Source organism: Lissotriton helveticus, chromosome 7 (assembly GCF_964261635.1).
Source record: "Lissotriton helveticus chromosome 7, aLisHel1.1, whole genome shotgun sequence".
Taxonomy (NCBI): Eukaryota; Metazoa; Chordata; class Amphibia; order Caudata; family Salamandridae; genus Lissotriton; species Lissotriton helveticus.
Window position 1 is genome coordinate 1,622,942,907 of NC_136068.1, and position 21,684 is coordinate 1,622,964,590.

Sequence of the window (21,684 nt, forward strand, 5' to 3'; positions counted from 1 at the left end):
GGTAGATGCTGGACACTGAACCTATTTAATTAACTATTCCAACTCCAATCTACATTTAATTAGGGTAGGTGCTGGACACTGAACCTATTTAATTTACTATTCCAACTCCAATCTACATTTAATTTGGGTAGGTGCTGGACACTGAACTTATTTAATTAACTATTCCAACTCCAATCTACATTTAATTAGGGTAGATGCTGGACACTGAACTTATTTAATTACCTATTCCAACTCCAATCTACATTTAATTAGGTTAGGTGTTAAACACTGAACCTATTTAAATTACTATTCCAACTCCAATCTACATTTAATTAGGGTAGGTGCTGGACACTGAACCTATTTAATTAAATATTCCAACTCTAATCTACATTTAATTTGTGTAGGTGCTGGACACTGAACCTATTTAATTTACTATTCCAACTCCAATCTACATTTAATTAGGGTAGGTGCTGGACACTAAACCTATTTAATTTACTATTCCAACTCCAATCTACATTTAATTAGGGTAGGTGCTGGACACTGAACGTATTTAATTTACTATTCCAACTCCAATCTACATTTAATTCGGATATTAGCTACACACTGAACCTATTTAATTAACTACCCCAACTCTAATCTACATTTAATTAGGGTAGGTGCTGGACACTGAACCTATTTAATTTACTATTCCAACTCCAATCTACATTTAATTAGGGTAGGTGCTGGACACTGAACCTATTTAATTTACTATTCCAACTCCAATCTACATTTAATTAGGGTAGGTGCTGGACACTGAACCTATTTAATTTACTATTCCAACTCCAATCTACATTTAATTAGGGTAGGTGTTGAACAATGAACCTATTTAATTTACTAATACAACTCCAATCTACATTTAATTAGGATAGGTGCTTGACACTGAACCTATTTAATTAATTATTCCAACTCCAATCTACATTTAATTAGGGTAGGTGCTGGACAGTGAACCTATTTAATTTACTATTCCTACTCCAATCTACATTTAATTAGGGTAGATGCTGGACACTGAACCTATTTAATTAACTATTCCAACTCCAATCTACATTTAATTAGGGTAGGTGCTGGACACTGAACCTATTTAATTTACTATTCCAACTCCAATCTACATTTAATTTGGGTAGGTGCTGGAAACTGAACTTATTTAATTAACTATTCCAACTCCAATCTACATTTAATTAGGGTAGATGCTGGACACTGAACCTATTTAAATTACTATTCCAAATCCAATCTACATTTAATTTGTGTAGGTGCTGGACACTGAACCTATTTAATTTACTATTCCAACTCCAATCTACATTTAATTAGGGTAGGTGCTGGACACTGAACCTATTTAATTTACTAGTCCAACTCCAATCTACATTTAATTAGGGTAGGTGCTGGACACTGAACCTATTTAATTTACTATTCCAACTCCAATCTACATTTAATTCGGATATTAGCTACACACTGAACCTATTTAATTAACTACCCCAACTCTAATCTACATTTAATTAGGGTAGGTGCTGGACACTGAACCTATTTAATTATTTATTCCAACTCCAATCTACATTTAATTAGGGTAGGTGCTGGACACTGAACCTATTTAATTTACTATTCCAACTCCAATCTACATTTAATTAGGGTAGGTGCTGGACACTGAACCTATTTAATGTACTATTCCAACTCCAATCTACATTTAATTAGGGTAGGTGTTGAACACTGAACCTATTTAATTTACTATTCCAACTCCAATCTACATTTAATTAGGATAGGTGCTGGACACTGAACCTATTTAATTAATTATTCCAACTCCAATCTACATTTAATTAGGGTAGGTGCTGGACAGTGAACCTATTTAATTTACTATTCCAACTCCAATCTACATTTAATTAGGGTAGGTGCTGGACACTGAACCTATTTAATTTACTATTCCAACTCCAATCTACATTTGTTTAGGGTAGGTGTTGAACACTAAACCTATTTAAATTACTATTCCAACTCCAATCTACATTTAATTAGGGTAGGTGCTGGACACTGAACCTATTTAATTAAGTATTCCAACTCTAATCTACATTTAATTAGTGTAGGTGCTGGACACTGAACCTATTTAATTAACTATTCCAAATCCTATCTACATTTAATTAGGGTAGGTGCTGGACACTGAACCTATTTAAATTACTATTCCAACTCCAATCTACATTTAATTAGGGTAGGTGCTGGACACTGAACCTATTTAATTTACTATTCCTACTCCAATCTATATTTAATTAGGGTAGATGCTGGACACTGAACCTATTTAATTAACTATTCCAACTCCAATCTACATTTAATTAGGGTAGGTGCTGGACACTGAACCTATTTAATTTACTATTCCAACTCCAATCTACATTTAATTTGGGTAGGTGCTGGACACTGAACTTATTTAATTAACTATTCCAACTCCAATCTACATTTAATTAGGGTAGATGCTGGACACTGAACTTATTTAATTACCTATTCCAACTCCAATCTACATTTAATTAGGTTAGGTGTTAAACACTGAACCTATTTAAATTACTATTCCGACTCCAATCTACATTTAATTAGGGTAGGTGCTGGACACTGAACCTATTTAATTAAATATTCCAACTCTAATCTACATTTAATTTGTGTAGGTGCTGGACACTGAACCTATTTAATTTACTATTCCAACTCCAATCTACATTTAATTAGGGTAGGTGCTGGACACTAAACCTATTTAATTTACTATTCCAACTCCAATCTACATTTAATTAGGGTAGGTGCTGGACACTGAACGTATTTAATTTACTATTCCAACTCCAATCTACATTTAATTCGGATATTAGCTACACACTGAACCTATTTAATTAACTACCCCAACTCTAATCTACATTTAATTAGGGTAGGTGCTGGACACTGAACCTATTTAAGTATTTATTCCAACTCCAATCTACATTTAATTAGGGTAGGTGCTGGACACTGAACCTATTTAATTTACTATTCCAACTCCAATCTACATTTAATTAGGGTAGGTGCTGGACACTGAACCTATTTAATTTACTATTCCAACTCCAATCTACATTTAATTAGGGTAGGTGTTGAACAATGAACCTATTTAATTTACTAATACAACTCCAATCTACATTTAATTAGGATAGGTGCTTGACACTGAACCTATTTAATTAATTATTCCAACTCCAATCTACATTTAATTAGGGTAGGTGCTGGACAGTGAACCTATTTAATTTACTATTCCTACTCCAATCTACATTTAATTAGGGTAGATGCTGGACACTGAACCTATTTATTTAACTATTCCAACTCCAATCTACATTTAATTAGGGTAGGTGCTGGACACTGAACCTATTTAATTTACTATTCCAACTCCAATCTACATTTAATTTGGGTAGGTGCTGGAAACTGAACTTATTTAATTAACTATTCCAACTCCAATCTACATTTAATTAGGGTAGATGCTGGACACTGAACCTATTTAAATTACTATTCCAAATCCAATCTACATTTAATTTGTGTAGGTGCTGGACACTGAACCTATTTAATTTACTATTCCAACTCCAATCTACATTTAATTAGGGTAGGTGCTGGACACTGAACCTATTTAATTTACTAGTCCAACTCCAATCTACATTTAATTAGGGTAGGTGCTGGACACTGAACCTATTTAATTTACTATTCCAACTCCAATCTACATTTAATTCGGATATTAGCTACACACTGAACCTATTTAATTAACTACCCCAACTCTAATCTACATTTAATTAGGGTAGGTGCTGGACACTGAACCTATTTAATTATTTATTCCAACTCCAATCTACATTTAATTAGGGTAGGTGCTGGACAGTGAACCTATTTAATTTACTATTCCAACTCCAATCTACATTTAATTAGGGTAGGTGCTGGACACTGAACCTATTTAATTTACTATTCCAACTCCAATCTACATTTGTTTAGGGTAGGTGTTGAACACTAAACCTATTTAAATTACTATTCCAACTCCAATCTACATTTAATTAGGGTAGGTGCTGGACACTGAACCTATTTAATTAAGTATTCCAACTCTAATCTACATTTAATTAGTGTAGGTGCTGGACACTGAACCTATTTAATTAACTATTCCAAATCCTATCTACATTTAATTAGGGTAGGTGCTGGACACTGAACCTATTTAAATTACTATTCCAACTCCAATCTACATTTAATTAGGGTAGGTGCTGGACACTGAACCTATTTAATTTACTATTCCTACTCCAATCTACATTTAATTAGGGTAGATGCTGGACACTGAACCTATTTAATTTACTATTCCAACTCCAATCTACATTTAATTTGGGTAGGTGCTGGACACTGAACCTATTTAATTTACTATTCCAACTCCAATCTACATTTAATTCGGATATTAGCTACACACTGAACCTATTTAATTAACTACCCCAACTCTAATCTACATTTAATTAGGGTAGGTGCTGGACACTGAACCTATTTAATTATTTATTCCAACTCCAATCTACATTTAATTAGGGTAGGTGCTGGACACTGAACCTATTTAATTTACTATTCCAACTCCAATCTACATTTAATTAGGGTAGGTGCTGGACACTGAACCTATTTAATGTACTATTCCAACTCCAATCTACATTTAATTAGGGTAGGTGTTGAACACTGAACCTATTTAATTTACTATTCCAACTCCAATCTACATTTAATTAGGATAGGTGCTGGACACTGAACCTATTTAATTAATTATTCCAACTCCAATCTACATTTAATTAGGGTAGGTGCTGGACAGTGAACCTATTTAATTTACTATTCCAACTCCAATCTACATTTAATTAGGGTAGGTGCTGGACACTGAACCTATTTAATTTACTATTCCAACTCCAATCTACATTTAATTAGGGTAGGTGTTGAACACTAAACCTATTTAAATTACTATTCCAACTCCAATCTACATTTAATTAGGGTAGGTGCTGGACACTGAACCTATTTAATTAAGTATTCCAACTCTAATCTACATTTAATTAGTGTAGGTGCTGGACACTGAACCTATTTAATTAACTATTCCAAATCCTATCTACATTTAATTAGGGTAGGTGCTGGACACTGAACCTATTTAAATTACTATTCCAACTCCAATCTACATTTAATTTGGGTAGGTGCTGGACACTGAACTTATTTAATTAACTATTCCAACTCCAATCTACATTTAATTAGGGTAGATGCTGGACACTGAACTTATTTAATTACCTATTCCAACTCCAATCTACATTTAATTAGGTTAGGTGTTAAACACTGAACCTATTTAAATTACTATTCCAACTCCAATCTACATTTAATTAGGGTAGGTGCTGGACACTGAACCTATTTAATTTACTATTCCTACTCCAATCTACATTTAATTAGGGTAGATGCTGGACACTGAACCTATTTAATTATCTATTCCAACTCCAATCTACATTTAATTAGGGTAGGTGCTGGACACTGAACCTATTTAATTTACTATTCCAACTCCAATCTACATTTAATTTGGGTAGGTGCTGGAAACTGAACTTATTTAATTAACTATTCCAACTCCAATCTACATTTAATTAGGGTAGATGCTGGACACTGAACCTATTTAAATTACTATTCCAAATCCAATCTACATTTAATTTGTGTAGGTGCTGGACACTGAACCTATTTAATTTACTATTCCAACTCCAATCTACATTTAATTAGGGTAGGTGCTGGACACTGAACCTATTTAATTTACTAGTCCAACTCCAATCTACATTTAATTAGGGTAGGTGCTGGACACTGAACCTATTTAATTTACTATTCCAACTCCAATCTACATTTAATTCGGATATTAGCTACACACTGAACCTATTTAATTAACTACCCCAACTCTAATCTACATTTAATTAGGGTAGGTGCTGGACACTGAACCTATTTAATTATTTATTCCAACTCCAATCTACATTTAATTAGGGTAGGTGCTGGACACTGAACCTATTTAATTTACTATTCCAACTCCAATCTACATTTAATTAGGGTAGGTGCTGGACACTGAACCTATTTAATGTACTATTCCAACTCCAATCTACATTTAATTAGGGTAGGTGTTGAACACTGAACCTATTTAATTTACTATTCCAACTCCAATCTACATTTAATTAGGATAGGTGCTGGACACTGAACCTATTTAATTAATTATTCCAACTCCAATCTACATTTAATTAGGGTAGGTGCTGGACAGTGAACCTATTTAATTTACTATTCCAACTCCAATCTACATTTAATTAGGGTAGGTGCTGGACACTGAACCTATTTAATTTACTATTCCAACTCCAATCTACATTTGTTTAGGGTAGGTGTTGAACACTAAACCTATTTAAATTACTATTCCAACTCCAATCTACATTTAATTAGGGTAGGTGCTGGACACTGAACCTATTTAATTAAGTATTCCAACTCTAATCTACATTTAATTAGTGTAGGTGCTGGACACTGAACCTATTTAATTAACTATTCCAAATCCTATCTACATTTAATTAGGGTAGGTGCTGGACACTGAACCTATTTAAATTACTATTCCAACTCCAATCTACATTTAATTAGGGTAGGTGCTGGACACTGAACCTATTTAATTTACTATTCCTACTCCAATCTACATTTAATTAGGGTAGATGCTGGACACTGAACCTATTTAATTAACTATTCCAACTCCAATCTACATTTAATTAGGGTAGGTGCTGGACACTGAACCTATTTAATTTACTATTCCAACTCCAATCTACATTTAATTTGGGTAGGTGCTGGACACTGAACTTATTTAATTAACTATTCCAACTCCAATCTACATTTAATTAGGGTAGATGCTGGACACTGAACTTATTTAATTACCTATTCCAACTCCAATCTACATTTAATTAGGTTAGGTGTTAAACACTGAACCTATTTAAATTACTATTCCAACTCCAATCTACATTTAATTAGGGTAGGTGCTGGACACTGAACCTATTTAATTAAATATTCCAACTCTAATCTACATTTAATTTGTGTAGGTGCTGGACACTGAACCTATTTAATTTACTATTCCAACTCCAATCTACATTTAATTAGGGTAGGTGCTGGACACTAAACCTATTTAATTTACTATTCCAACTCCAATCTACATTTAATTAGGGTAGGTGCTGGACACTGAACGTATTTAATTTACTATTCCAACTCCAATCTACATTTAATTCGGATATTAGCTACACACTGAACCTATTTAATTAACTACCCCAACTCTAATCTACATTTAATTAGGGTAGGTGCTGGACACTGAACCTATTTAAGTATTTATTCCAACTCCAATCTACATTTAATTAGGGTAGGTGCTGGACACTGAACCTATTTAATTTACTATTCCAACTCCAATCTACATTTAATTAGGGTAGGTGCTGGACACTGAACCTATTTAATTTACTATTCCAACTCCAATCTACATTTAATTAGGGTAGGTGTTGAACAATGAACCTATTTAATTTACTAATACAACTCCAATCTACATTTAATTAGGATAGGTGCTTGACACTGAACCTATTTAATTAATTATTCCAACTCCAATCTACATTTAATTAGGGTAGGTGCTGGACAGTGAACCTATTTAATTTACTATTCCTACTCCAATCTACATTTAATTAGGGTAGATGCTGGACACTGAACCTATTTAATTAACTATTCCAACTCCAATCTACATTTAATTAGGGTAGGTGCTGGACACTGAACCTATTTAATTTACTATTCCAACTCCAATCTACCTTTAATTTGGGTCGGTGCTGGAAACTGAACTTATTTAATTAACTATTCCAACTCCAATCTACATTTAATTAGGGTAGATGCTGGACACTGAACCTATTTAAATTACTATTCCAAATCCAATCTACATTTAATTTGTGTAGGTGCTGGACACTGAACCTATTTAATTTACTATTCCAACTCCAATCTACATTTAATTAGGGTAGGTGCTGGACACTGAACCTATTTAATTTACTAGTCCAACTCCAATCTACATTTAATTAGGGTAGGTGCTGGACACTGAACCTATTTAATTTACTATTCCAACTCCAATCTACATTTAATTCGGATATTAGCTACACACTGAACCTATTTAATTAACTACCCCAACTCTAATCTACATTTAATTAGGGTAGGTGCTGGACACTGAACCTATTTAATTATTTATTCCAACTCCAATCTACATTTAATTAGGGTAGGTGCTGGACAGTGAACCTATTTAATTTACTATTCCAACTCCAATCTACATTTAATTAGGGTAGGTGCTGGACACTGAACCTATTTAATTTACTATTCCAACTCCAATCTACATTTGTTTAGGGTAGGTGTTGAACACTAAACCTATTTAAATTACTATTCCAACTCCAATCTACATTTAATTAGGGTAGGTGCTGGACACTGAACCTATTTAATTAAGTATTCCAACTCTAATCTACATTTAATTAGTGTAGGTGCTGGACACTGAACCTATTTAATTAACTATTCCAAATCCTATCTACATTTAATTAGGGTAGGTGCTGGACACTGAACCTATTTAAATTACTAATCCAACTCCAATCTACATTTAATTAGGGTAGGTGCTGGACACTGAACCTATTTAATTTACTATTCCTACTCCAATCTACATTTAATTAGGGTAGATGCTGGACACTGAACCTATTTAATTAACTATTCCAACTCCAATCTACATTTAATTAGGGTAGGTGCTGGACACTGAACCTATTTAATTTACTATTCCAACTCCAATCTACATTTAATTTGGGTAGGTGCTGGACACTGAACTTATTTAATTAACTATTCCAACTCCAATCTACATTTAATTAGGGTAGATGCTGGACACTGAACTTATTTAATTACCTATTCCAACTCCAATCTACATTTAATTAGGTTAGGTGTTAAACACTGAACCTATTTAATTAAATATTCCAACTCTAATCTACATTTAATTTGTGTAGGTGCTGGACACTGAACCTATTTAATTTACTATTCCAACTCCAATCTACATTTAATTAGGGTAGGTGCTGGACACTGAACCTATTTAATTTACTATTCCAACTCCAATCTACATTTAATTAGGGTAGGTGCTGGACACTGAACCTATTTAATTTACTATTCCAACTCCAATCTACATTTAATTAGGGTAGGTGCTGGACACTGAACGTATTTAATTTACTATTCCAACTCCAATCTACATTTAATTCGGATATTAGCTACACACTGAACCTATTTAATTAACTACCCCAACTCTAATCTACATTTAATTAGGGTAGGTGCTGGACACTGAACCTATTTAAGTATTTATTCCAACTCCAATCTACATTTAATTAGGGTAGGTGCTGGACACTGAACCTATTTAATTTACTATTCCAACTCCAATCTACATTTAATTAGGGTAGGTGCTGGACACTGAACCTATTTAATTTACTATTCCAACTCCAATCTACATTTAATTAGAGTAGGTGTTGAACAATGAACCTATTTAATTTACTAATACAACTCCAATCTACATTTAATTAGGGTAGGTGCTGGACACTGAACCTATTTAATTAATTATTCCAACTCCAAACTACATTTAATTAGGGTAGGTGCTGGACAGTGAACCTATTTAATTTACTATTCCAACTCCAATCTACATTTAATTAGGGTAGGTGCTGGACACTGAACCTATTTAATTTACTATTCCAACTCCAATCTACATTTAATTAGGGTAGGTGCTGGACACTGAACCTATTTAATTTACTATTCCAACTCCAATCTACATTTAATTAGGATATTAGCTGCACACTGAACTTATTTAATTAACTACTCCAACTCCATTCTACATATAATTAGGGTAGTTGCTGGACACTGAACCTATTTATTTTACTATTTCAACTCCGATCTACATTTGATTAGGATAGGTGCTGGACACTGAACCTATTTAATTGACTATTCCAACTACAATCTACATTTAATTAGGGTAGGTGCTGGACACTGAACCTATTTAATTTACTAATCCAACTCCAATCTACATTTAATTTGGGTAGGTGCTGGACACTGAACTTATTTAATTAAACTATTTCAACTCCATTTTACATTTAATTAGGGTAGATGCTGGACACTGAACCTATTTAAATTACTATTCCAACTCCAATCTACATTAAATTAGGGTAGGTGCTGGACACTGAACCTATTTAATTTACTATTCCTACTCCAATCTACATTTAATTAGGTAAGTTGCTGGACACTGAACCAATTAAATTAACTATTTCAACTCCAATCTACATTTAATTAGGGTAGGTGCTGTACACTGAACCTATTTAATTTACTATTCCAACTCCAATCTACATTTAATTAGAGTAGGTGCTGGATACTGAACCTATCTAATTTACTATTCATACTCCAATCTACATTGAATTAGGGCAGGTGCTGGACACTGAACCTATTTAATTTACTATTCCAACTCCAATCTACATTTAATTAGGATAGGTGCTGGACACTGAACCTATTTAATTATTTATTCCAACTCCAATCTACATTTAATTAGGGTAGGTGCTGGACAGTGAACCTATTTAATTTACTATTGCAACTCCAATCTACATTTAATTAGGGTAGGTGCTGGGCACTGAACCTATTTAATTTACTATTCCTACTCCAATCTACATTTAATTAGGGTAGGTGGTGGACACTGAACCTATTTAATTTACTATTCCAACTCCAATCTACATTTAATTAGGATAGATGCTGGACACTGAACCTATTTAATTTACCATTCCAACTCCAATCTACATTTAATTAGGGTAGGGGAGATACAAACCTTATTGCCGCCACCGCCGAGAGTCATACGGCTGCAGAGAAGGATCCAGGTGCTACCGCCGCCACCGCCAAGAGTGCAAGGGCACCGGACTCCGCGCTGCCGCTCCAGGAGACCACAAATCCCGGCAGGCCTCGCGGCGGCGCGTGCAGAGTGACGCGGGTCGCGGCCTGAGAGCGCCAAGAGGAATAAAGGCAGGACAACCCCGGCAGAGAGCGGGGGAGATACAAACCTTATTGCCGCCACCGCCGAGAGTCATACGGCTGCAGAGAAGGATCCAGGTGCTACCGCCGCCACCGCCAAGAGTCCAAGGGCACCGGACTCCGCGCCGCCACTCTGGGAGACCACAAATCCCGGCAGGCCTCGCGGCGGCGCGTGCAGAGTGACGCGGGTCGCGCCCTGAGAGCACCAAGAGGAATAAAGGCAGGACAACCCCGGCAGAGAGCGGGAGAGATACAAACCTTATTGCCGCCACCGCCGAGAGTCATACGGCTGCAGAGAAGGATCCAGGTGCTACCGCCGCCACCGCCAAGAGTCCAAGGGCACCGGACTCCGCGCCGCCACTCTGGGAGACCACAAATCCCGGCAGGCCTCGCGGCGGCGCGTGCAGAGTGACGCGGGTCGCGCCCTGAGAGCACCAAGAGGAATAAAGGCAGGACAACCCCGGCAGAGAGCGGGAGAGATACAAACCTTATTGCCGCCACCGCCGAGAGTCATACGGCTGCAGAGAAGGATCCAGGTGCTACCGCCGCCACCGCCAAGAGTCCAAGGGCACCGGACTCCGCGCCGCCGCTCCGGGAGACCACAAATCCCGGCAGGCCTCGCGGCGGCGCGTGCAGAGTGATGCGGGTCGCGCCCTGAGAGCGCCAAGAGGAATAAAGGCAGGACAACCCCGGCAGAGAGCGGGGGAGATACAAACCTTATTGCCGCCACCGCCGAGAGTCATACGGCTGCAGAGAAGGATCCAGGTGCTACCGCCGCCACCGCCAAGAGTCCAAGGGCACCGGACTCCGCGCCGCCGCTCCGGGAGACCACAAATCCCGGCAGGCCTCGCGGCGGCGCGTGCAGAGTGACGCGGGTCGCGCCCTGAGAGCGCCAAGAGGAATAAAGGCAGGACAACCCTGGCAGAGAGCGGGGGAGATACAAACCTTATTGCCGCCACCGCCAAGAGTCATACGGCTGCAGAGAAGGATCCAGGTGCTACCGCCGCCACCGCCAAGAGTCCAAGGGCACCGGACTCCGCGCCGCCGCTCCGGGAGACCACAAATCCCGGCAGGCCTCGCGGCGGCGCGTGCAGAGAGACGCGGGTCGCGCCCTGAGAGCGCCAAGAGGAATAAAGGCAGGACAACCCCGGCAGAGAGCGGGGGAGATACAAACCTTATTGCCGCCACCGCCGAGAGTCATACGGCTGCAGAGAAGGATCCAGGTGCTACCGCCGCCACCGCCAAGAGTCCAAGGGCACCGGACTCCGCGCCGCCGCTCCGGGAGACCACAAATCCCGGCAGGCCTCGCGGCGGCGCGTGCAGAGTGACGCGGGTCGCGCCCTGAGAGCGCCAAGAGGAATAAAGGCAGGACAACCCCCGCGTCGCGGGACGCGAGCGGGACGCCCGGGCAAAGGGCGGGCCCTCTGTGGCCCTCAGAGGCACGATAAGGCCAGGCTAGGCCACTCCCCCTGACACCTATCATACGGACTATAAGGTACTGTCCCCAGTTCGTTATATGTTATATAATTCACTATAGAGACATTGGCCTGCCATTTCGTTTTGTTACTGGATTTTGATTGACTTGCATAGCACATTGTCTTGTCAACATCTACTGTACCCATTTGAATTGAGCTCTGAAAAGGTCGCTCAAAGTTACAGCTCTAATTATGGGGAAAAAACTGGTTCCTGCCCCTGTAGAGACAGTGAACACTTTAGATTCATATCTTGTACAAGTGGTTAGTAACATCAATAATAAGAGAAGGCAATCTCTTGGCTTAAGCCAATCACCCATTCTGCCTACAGAAAGCCCTTCCACAAGTATATTAAGTACAGCGACATCTGATTCACTAATAGAAAATCCGCCGTCAGATCTTGCAGACCTCACTCTTCAAGACAATGGCACTGAGGTTGCTGCGGCTGCCGCTGCTGATGTTGACCTTCCAACAGATAGAACAGACTTAATAGATCTATCAGATAGTGCTCTCACTGATTCGAACCACCAGTTAGCTGCTACGGACGAAGATTTATTACCCCTGCAGCCTGCTAAACGGGCTGTTAGAGCTTGTCGAAGACTCCCAGCAAAGAGGGGGGGGAAACAATTAGGAAGGAAAAAACCTGCCACACCACCCCTTAGGCGGGTGGGGAAATATGCAGATCCCGACATCGACATTGACATAGAGTCTAAACGCATTATCGATGATGATCTTTTTAATAGGATTCAAGATATGATAGACGTTAAAATCAGGACTATAATCAAACCCCTTATCGGGAAACTAGATAAATTAACATCTGAGGTCAAAAAATTGGGCGGGGTACATAGTAAACTAGTAGATGGGGTAGAGAATTTATCCTCCCTCGTCACTAATCTAACACCCACGGTTGCGGAGGCTATCCCAACTGAAAGCAATTCACAGCCCACTCAACAAGGGCTGCCGCTTCCGCCAGCATTACCATCAGTACTCGTCCCTGGTCAGGATGTGGTTGCAGATGTTGGAGACGCCCGTAACAGTACTATAGGTGCTATAGCGGTTACACCCCAAGAGGATGTTTCAGCCCAATTTATATTGGAAGCCTCGCCGGTAGTTCTGGTGCTGGCAAATGTCCCTGTTCTATCACAAGATAAAATAGAGTCCAATCAGGGTCTAAAAGATAAAGCGTTACATTGGCTTACTAATAATATGTACATGGCTCAACAAGGGTTCGATAAACTGGCTGGGGATATTGTCATGACTAGGAGGGTATCTTGGATTGGCAGTAAGCCAAAAAAGTTTAAAGGGGACTGTGTCATTCTAAACTTTGCCAATGCCGAGGTCCTTCCAGACATTTTGAGTAATGTTTTCCCACCCCAACGGCGTAGTGGTTCTATAATTCCTCTCACCCTCAAGTTTTTCTATGATCAGACTCAGTTTGCTACCTTACCCAATATCTCCAGTTACAAAAGAAATATTAATCCCAGTAGCTGGGGAGGGGGTATCAGATCTCGACACTCTAATGACTGGTTCCAGCCCACAGCATATCGGGACCCAGGAAGATTCAACTACCTGAATGAGCCAAACAACAGGCCTGTCCTTGCACACGAGCCAAAACGTAATGGTTGGGGTTCCGGCCTTTTGGGTTACGAACATAGTCATCGGGGCATCAGGCCCACACATTGGTTGAGAAACGATCAGTTTCTTACGCGTCCAAATACCCCACAACCTATGTGGAACCCAGTTCTATATGGACAGGGTCAGGCGGCTACTCCCTTTGAGTGGGGCTTTGCCACAGGTAACAGGTTTGGTCCCCTATCTGATCTAAATACCTGTGACTGACTTGAACCAGGAATTGATCTGGAAAGGGAGGTGTTGAACAACCCAATATTAAATTGTGGAGGTCTAAATATTGTTGAGCACTTTAATAATTCTGTTCCCAACGCAGCACCAGAGTCTCAAGCACCAACTAATCCTGTCCAGCAAATGATTTCAACTCGGACTGTGGCTATTGGAGACATGAGTATGTTGGGAGAGGACACACAGAGCCTCGGCCGAGCGGAAACCATTGAAGGTACATTATTGCAACCAGCAGTCGAAGGTGACACAGAGGATGTAAATGAATTAAGGCCACCCACTGATTCTTGTAAGATCATTAGTTGGAATGTAGCAGGCCTAATTGCAAAACGTCAGGATCATGCCTGGCTGAGCTTTGTTACTAAGCATCATAACATCGCCTTGCAAGAAACCTGGGATACATCCAACAATCTCTGGTGGGATGGGTTCACCTGCTTTACCAAACCTGCAGTGGCTAGCAGGGCGGGCAGAGCAAAAGGTGGATTGGTGATCTTGTTCTCGCTGGATCTAGTAGGAAGTTATAGGCAGATCAGCACTGACTCTGATAACATCCTATTGGTTGAAAGGGTGATTAACAAAACAAGCAGGACTTTATATGTCAATTTTTATAATTCAGGGAACAGTGACTATAGCGGTCGCAATATCTCCAGTTTGGACAGTATTTTAAACACAGCAGCACAGAATATCGAGTTAGTTTTTGAGTTCTTTTTATTAGGCGATTTTAATATTCATTTATGTAATTTAGCCTGCAAGGGAAGAGGTGACAACGAGGTCGATGACGCGGCCTTACAGGAACCTCATTTTGAACACTCTGCAGAGGGGCAGGAGCTTGAAGATTTATTGGCTAACTATGACCTATACGAACCTGACTGCGGCCTGAGATCACCAACTTTTACCGGCGCCCAAAATGGTACAGTGATCGATTACATCTTTGTCTCATCAGGGATTTTAAATCGGACCATGGCCTATCGTACAGTCGCAACATACCACAGCGACCATAATCCAGTTTTACTCGAAGTGGCCTGGGGTGCCCAGATGGGGGCGCCACCAATCATTGCAAAACCGGCACATCCCCTGAGGACCACTGACCAAGATCGACGAGTGAAGTGGGCTAAAGTGATTCCGGAAAATTTTTATGAAAAATGCTTTCCTAAAATCAAAGACCAGGTGGAGCTCTGTAAAAATCCAGGCACGCAAGGTAAACACATAGTAGCAGCTTATGAGGCAATCTGCAACCAGGTTTCTAAGGATCTTTTAGTAAAACCAACCCAGGGAGCACAAGGACATAAGCGATGGTTTGATTCTGTATGCTCGAAAGCCCACAGAGAACTGTTAGCGGCCCTAAAAAACGTCCCGAGGGATAACGATGACATCTCGAGACTAAGGAAAACCTATAGGGCAGCCATCAAGAACCGTAAAGACAACATCAAAAGCGAAACATGGGACAATCTCCTGTCAGCGGCAGTGCTTAAGGATAGTAGGAGATTCTGGGAGATTATTAAACAGCCCCTATTCTCTGAAGACAGCAATGCACCCATGGACTGCGTGATCACAGACGAAAAATGGTTGTCTTTCTTCAAAAATGTCTATGGGGGTACGACGAGGGTATTAAAAAGGGTCCATTACTCAACGTGGATGTACATCCCATCATCTTTAAACCCCAAGAAGTGGAAAAAGCACTCCTGGCTACTACCAAACACAAGGCACCTGGCCCCGATGGAGTCCCAGCTGACTTTTTTATGTACTCTCCTAAACTGTGGGCTGAGGTTATGTCAAATGTGTTCAATGCAGTCAATGGTAATCCAGTTCCCGCCTCGTGGGCCATATCCACTATTGTCCCTATTTTTAAAAATAAAGGCCAGCGGGACGACCCCGCGTTTTATAGGCCCATATCCCTCCTGGACTCAACTATAAAAATCTTGGGTAGAGTCCTCTTATCTAGATTGAGGGAGAACGTTGATGGGTGTGGTGGGCTGTCTGACCTGCAATATGGTTTTAGGGAGAGAAAAGGGACCATTGAACAATGTATTAATCTGCATCTACTCATCTCTAAGTACACGGTGGCCAAGGAGGGTTCCGTGTATTTGGCATTTATGGACCTCTCCTCGGCCTTTGACCTCGTCAATAGGGCAAAACTTTGGTCAATTCTTTTGGAGATGGGTATTGACGAAGCTTTGGTTACGTTCATGGCCACTATGCATCAGGAGCTTTTTGCAGCCGTCCGAGTGTCAAATAATGGTAGATGTACCCCACTTTTTAAATCTCTAAAGGGGGTTCGGCAAGGCTGCATTTTAGCCCCCACGCTTTTTACCATCTATATTAATGGCCTGGGGGCACACCTACGAGAACAGGATGCGGACGTTCCACGTGCAGGAGATGTCCATATCCCGGCACTCCTGTACGCGGATGACGCCGTGTTGATCGCCCGCACCGGTGTAGGTTTGCAGCGCCTCTTGGATGCCTTTGGCTCCTTTATGGATAATTTGGACCTTAAGGTTAATGTATCCAAATCACACACGATGGTAATGGGGCGTGAGCGTTCCAAAAAAAGACATAAATTATTTTTTTGTAGAGGGGTCCCGGTGGTTAAGGTAACCACATTTCCCTATTTGGGTGTACTGTTTGACCAGAATGGAACATGGGGGCCACAGATAAGAGCAAAGAGGCTGGCGGTCACTAGATCTGCCTCAGCGCTTTTGGGTTTTGCTGGTAAACTCGGAGCAAGGCCCATGGAAGCCCTTTTAAAAATTTATAAGTGCAAGCCTGTGGCTATTGCACTATATGGATCCCCTTTGTGGGGGTATGTAAATCTTGACCCCATTCAAAGGGCAGAAAATAGATTTATAAGATCTCTTCTCTCCATTCCCCAGTCAACCCCGACTTATTCCATACATAAAGAGGTGGGTTTACCCTACCTGTCAGATTTACTGAGTTTAGCACCCCTGACCCTGTGGTTGAAAATGTGGTTGAATGAAGATCTTCCTTTGAACCACATAATATTGAAGGATGTCTTATCTCTTGATAAACATAGTAGTATTCCTTGGCTGGCCTATTTAACTAAATCATTTACTGAACTGGGTCGCCCAGAACTCTTCTCAAGTCCAGATAAAATCAGGGCTCTGGACATAGGCCATATAAAAAAGTCATTCAGGGAGATGAAGGAAGCGCGCCGCGATGAAGTTGAACTGCAGAAGCCTGCAGTCAGGGCACACAACCTTTTGGTGAGTGTACCCTCCCTCGCACCTTACCTCAGTTTTGTTACAGTCCCTTATCACAGGTTTTTATTAACTAAATTCAGGTTTAACCTGTTACATTTTTATTTAGGTTCTTTTAAGTCCTGGCAGAAGCCAGACCTAGCCCCCCCATGCAGTTGTGACCATTTTTCTGTGCAGGATACAATGCATTTTGTCATGTTTTGTAGCTTGTACCATGAGCAGAGGAAAAAATATTTGTTCCCCATCTTGAAAGAAGCGGGTTTTACACAGGTGCGCCCGGCGCTGCTCTACTTACAGCTCCTGACAAATCCCCGCACAACTTTCTGTATTGCTAACTTCTTAGTGGCCGCTGCGAGGGTAAAAACGGGGGGCCAAATTTCGCCTTAAAAACTTTTTTAAAGTTGTTATGTTTTTCTTTTGATATGAATTGTAAAATGTATTTTCTATTTAATCTTGTATATAGTATTTATAAATATGTATTCGTATTGTTGATTTTTAAGGTAATTGTAGGGCCATGTATGTGTGTATCCCTTTCCACGGTTTTATTGTTTTGTTTCTTTGTATGACTTGTAATAAGTCGAATAAAGATATTCTGACACTCTTTTAAAAAAAATTAGGGTAGGTGTTGAACACTGAACCTATTTAATTTACTATTCCAACTCCAATCTCCATTTAATTAGGATAGGTGCTGGACACTGAACCTATGTAATTAATTATTCCAACTCCAATCTCCATTTAATTAGGGTAGGTGCTGGACAGTGAACCTATTTAATTTACTATTCAAACTCCAATCTACATTTAATTAGGGTAGGTGCTGGACACTGAACCTATTTAATTTACTATTTCAACTCCAATCTACATTTATTTAGGGTAGGTGTTGAACACTAAACCTATTTAAATTACTATTCCAACTCCAATCTACATTTAATTAGGGTAGGTGCTGGACACTGAACCTATTTAATTAAGTATTCCAACTCTAATCTACACGTAATTAGTGTAGGTGCTGGACACTGAACCGATTTAATTAACTATTCCAAATCCTATCTACATTTAAGAGTAGGTGCTGGACACTGAACCTATTTAAATTACTATTCCAACTCCAATCTACATTTAATTAGGGTAGGTGCTGGACACTGAACCTATTTAATTTACTATTCCTACTCCAATCTACATTTAATTAGGGTAGATGCTGGACACTGAACCTATTTAATTAACTATTCCCACTCCAATCTACATTTAATTAGGGTAGGTGCTGGACACTGAACCTATTTAATTTACTATTCCAACTCCAATCTACATTTAATTTGGGTAGGTGCTGGACACTGAACTTATTTAATTAACTATTTCAACTCCAATCTACATTTAATTAGGGTAGATGCTGGACACTGAACCTATTTAATTTACTATTCCAACTCCAATCTACATTTAATTAGGGTAGGTGTTGAACACTGAACCTATTTAAATTACTATTCCAACTCCAATCCACATTTAATTAGGGTAGGTGCTGGACACTGAACCTATTTAAATTACTATTCCAACTCCAATCTACATTTAATTAGGGTAGGTGCTGGACACTGAACCTATTTAATTTACTATTCCTACTCCAATCAACATTTAATTAGGGTAGTTGCTGGACACTGAACCAATTAAATTAACTATTCCAACTCCAATCTACATTTAATTAGGGTAGGTGCTGTACACTGAACCTATTTAATTTACTATTCCAACTCCAATCTACATTTAATTAGAGTAGGTGCTGGACACTGAACCTATCTAATTAATTATTCATACTCCAATCTACATTGAATTAGGGCAGGTGCTGGACACTGAACCTATTTAATTTACTATTCCTACTCCAATCTACATTTAATTAGGGTAGGTGCTGGACACTGAACCTATTTAATTTACTATTCCAACTCCAATCTACATTTAATTAGGGTAGGTGCTGGACACTGAACCTATTTAATTCACTATTCCAACTCCAATCCATATTTAATTAGGGTAGGTGCTGGACACCGAACCTATTTAATTTACTATTCCAACTCCAATCTACATTTAATTAGGGTAGGTGCCGGACACTGATCCTATTTAATTTAGTATTCCAAATCTAATCTACATTTAATTAGGATATTAGCTGGACATTCAACCTAGTTAATTTACTATTCCAACTCTAATCTACATCTTTTTAGGGTAGGTGCATTGAACTCTAACTATGTAGATTTGTGTTATAAACTCCCCACCCATATCCCCTATAAAACAAAAATTCCACTCATAAACATTTATAAGTAGATATAAATTAAAAATTCAAAAATATAAATCCAATTTTTAGATGTATGCCCATATTTCTATATTATTATTTGACTAAATATTAACATCTCTATATTAATATTGTAACCACTCCCCACCCTTATCCCATTTAACACAAAAATCCACTGTGAAATTTTATTATTTATTTAATTATTTCCTCATATTATTTTGAAAGTTGTAATTTGTAATTCAAATAATTAATTTCGACATTCCTAAGTTTTTTTTTTGTAATTTCCTGTAAAAAAAATAATTTTTATACATATATTTTTCAAACACCACCCTTATCCCCTATGAACTCAACCTCACGCTACAACAATTTTAAAAAAAATTCTATTTTCTAAAATCACTTTTTTTAAATATAAAATTTGCTTTCTGAATTCAATAAAACTAATTTTCAATATATACATGTTTTATGTTATACTTTTTATTACACTCCCCACCCTTATGCCCTATAAACCCAACATCCAGCTCCTAAAAATTAAATAGATTTTCAAATTTCAAATTTCATATTTATAAAATAAAATGTCATATTTCAAAATTTTAATTTCAAATTATAATTAATAAAAATATATATTGTTATTTAGAAATTTTTTATATTATATATTTAATACACTTCCCACCCTTATCCCCTATAAACCCAACATCCCGCTCCTACATTTTTTATAGTTTTTCTAATTTCAAATTTCATAATTAAATATTAAAATTTCATATTTCAAATTTTAAATTTCGAAAACTATTTTATATAAAAAATAGAAAAAAAATATTATAATTTATATTTTTCATACACTCCCCACCCTTATCCCCTATAAACCCAACATCCCGCTCCTAAAATTATTATAGATTTTCTAATGTAAAATTTCATATTTAAAATGTAAAATTTCATATTTAAAATTTTACATTTCGAAATCTATTTTATATAAAATTATTCGCAAAAAAATATTTTAATGTATATTTTTCATACACTCCCCAACCGTATCCCCTATAAACCCAACATCCTGCTCCTAAAATCTTTATAGATTTTCTCATTTCAAATTTCATATTTCAAATTTCAAATTTCATATTTCAAATTTTACATTTCGAAATCTATTTTATATAAAATTATTCACAAAAAAATATTTTAATTTATATTTTTCATACACTCCCCACCCTTATCCCCTATAAACCCAACATCCTGCTCCTAAAAATTTTATAAAATTTCAATTCTCATATTTCATATTTCTAATATTTAATTTCGCATTCTAATTTCTATGAAATATTTTTTTACATTCATATTTTTATTATTTATATTTTTAATACACTCCCCACCCTTGTCCTCTATAAACCGAACATCCCACTCCTAAAATGTATAATACTTTATATAAATATTTTATATTATAATCAAACATTATAGCAAATTTATATAAAATGTTTTATTATTAATATATTAAACACATATATTTTTGTCGATATTTTAACATTTGGACATTATATATGTCGATATTTCTATTATCGACATTACTTATCTCGATATTATTGACTATACATTCTAAACGATATTTTTAACAACGATATTTACAACATCGATATTTCTTACCTTCGATGTTTCAAACTCGATATTAGTGCAAATCGACATTGTTAACTCGATATTTTGACTGTGCACCATAAAAAGCACCAAACAATTAAATAGACCAATCAAAGCAACCAACACATCATTGAAACACTATGTAAAGAAAGAAAACACACAATTAGATACCACTAGGTTCCACAAAACGTGAAGAAGGGGAAACTCTGCCAAATTTTCA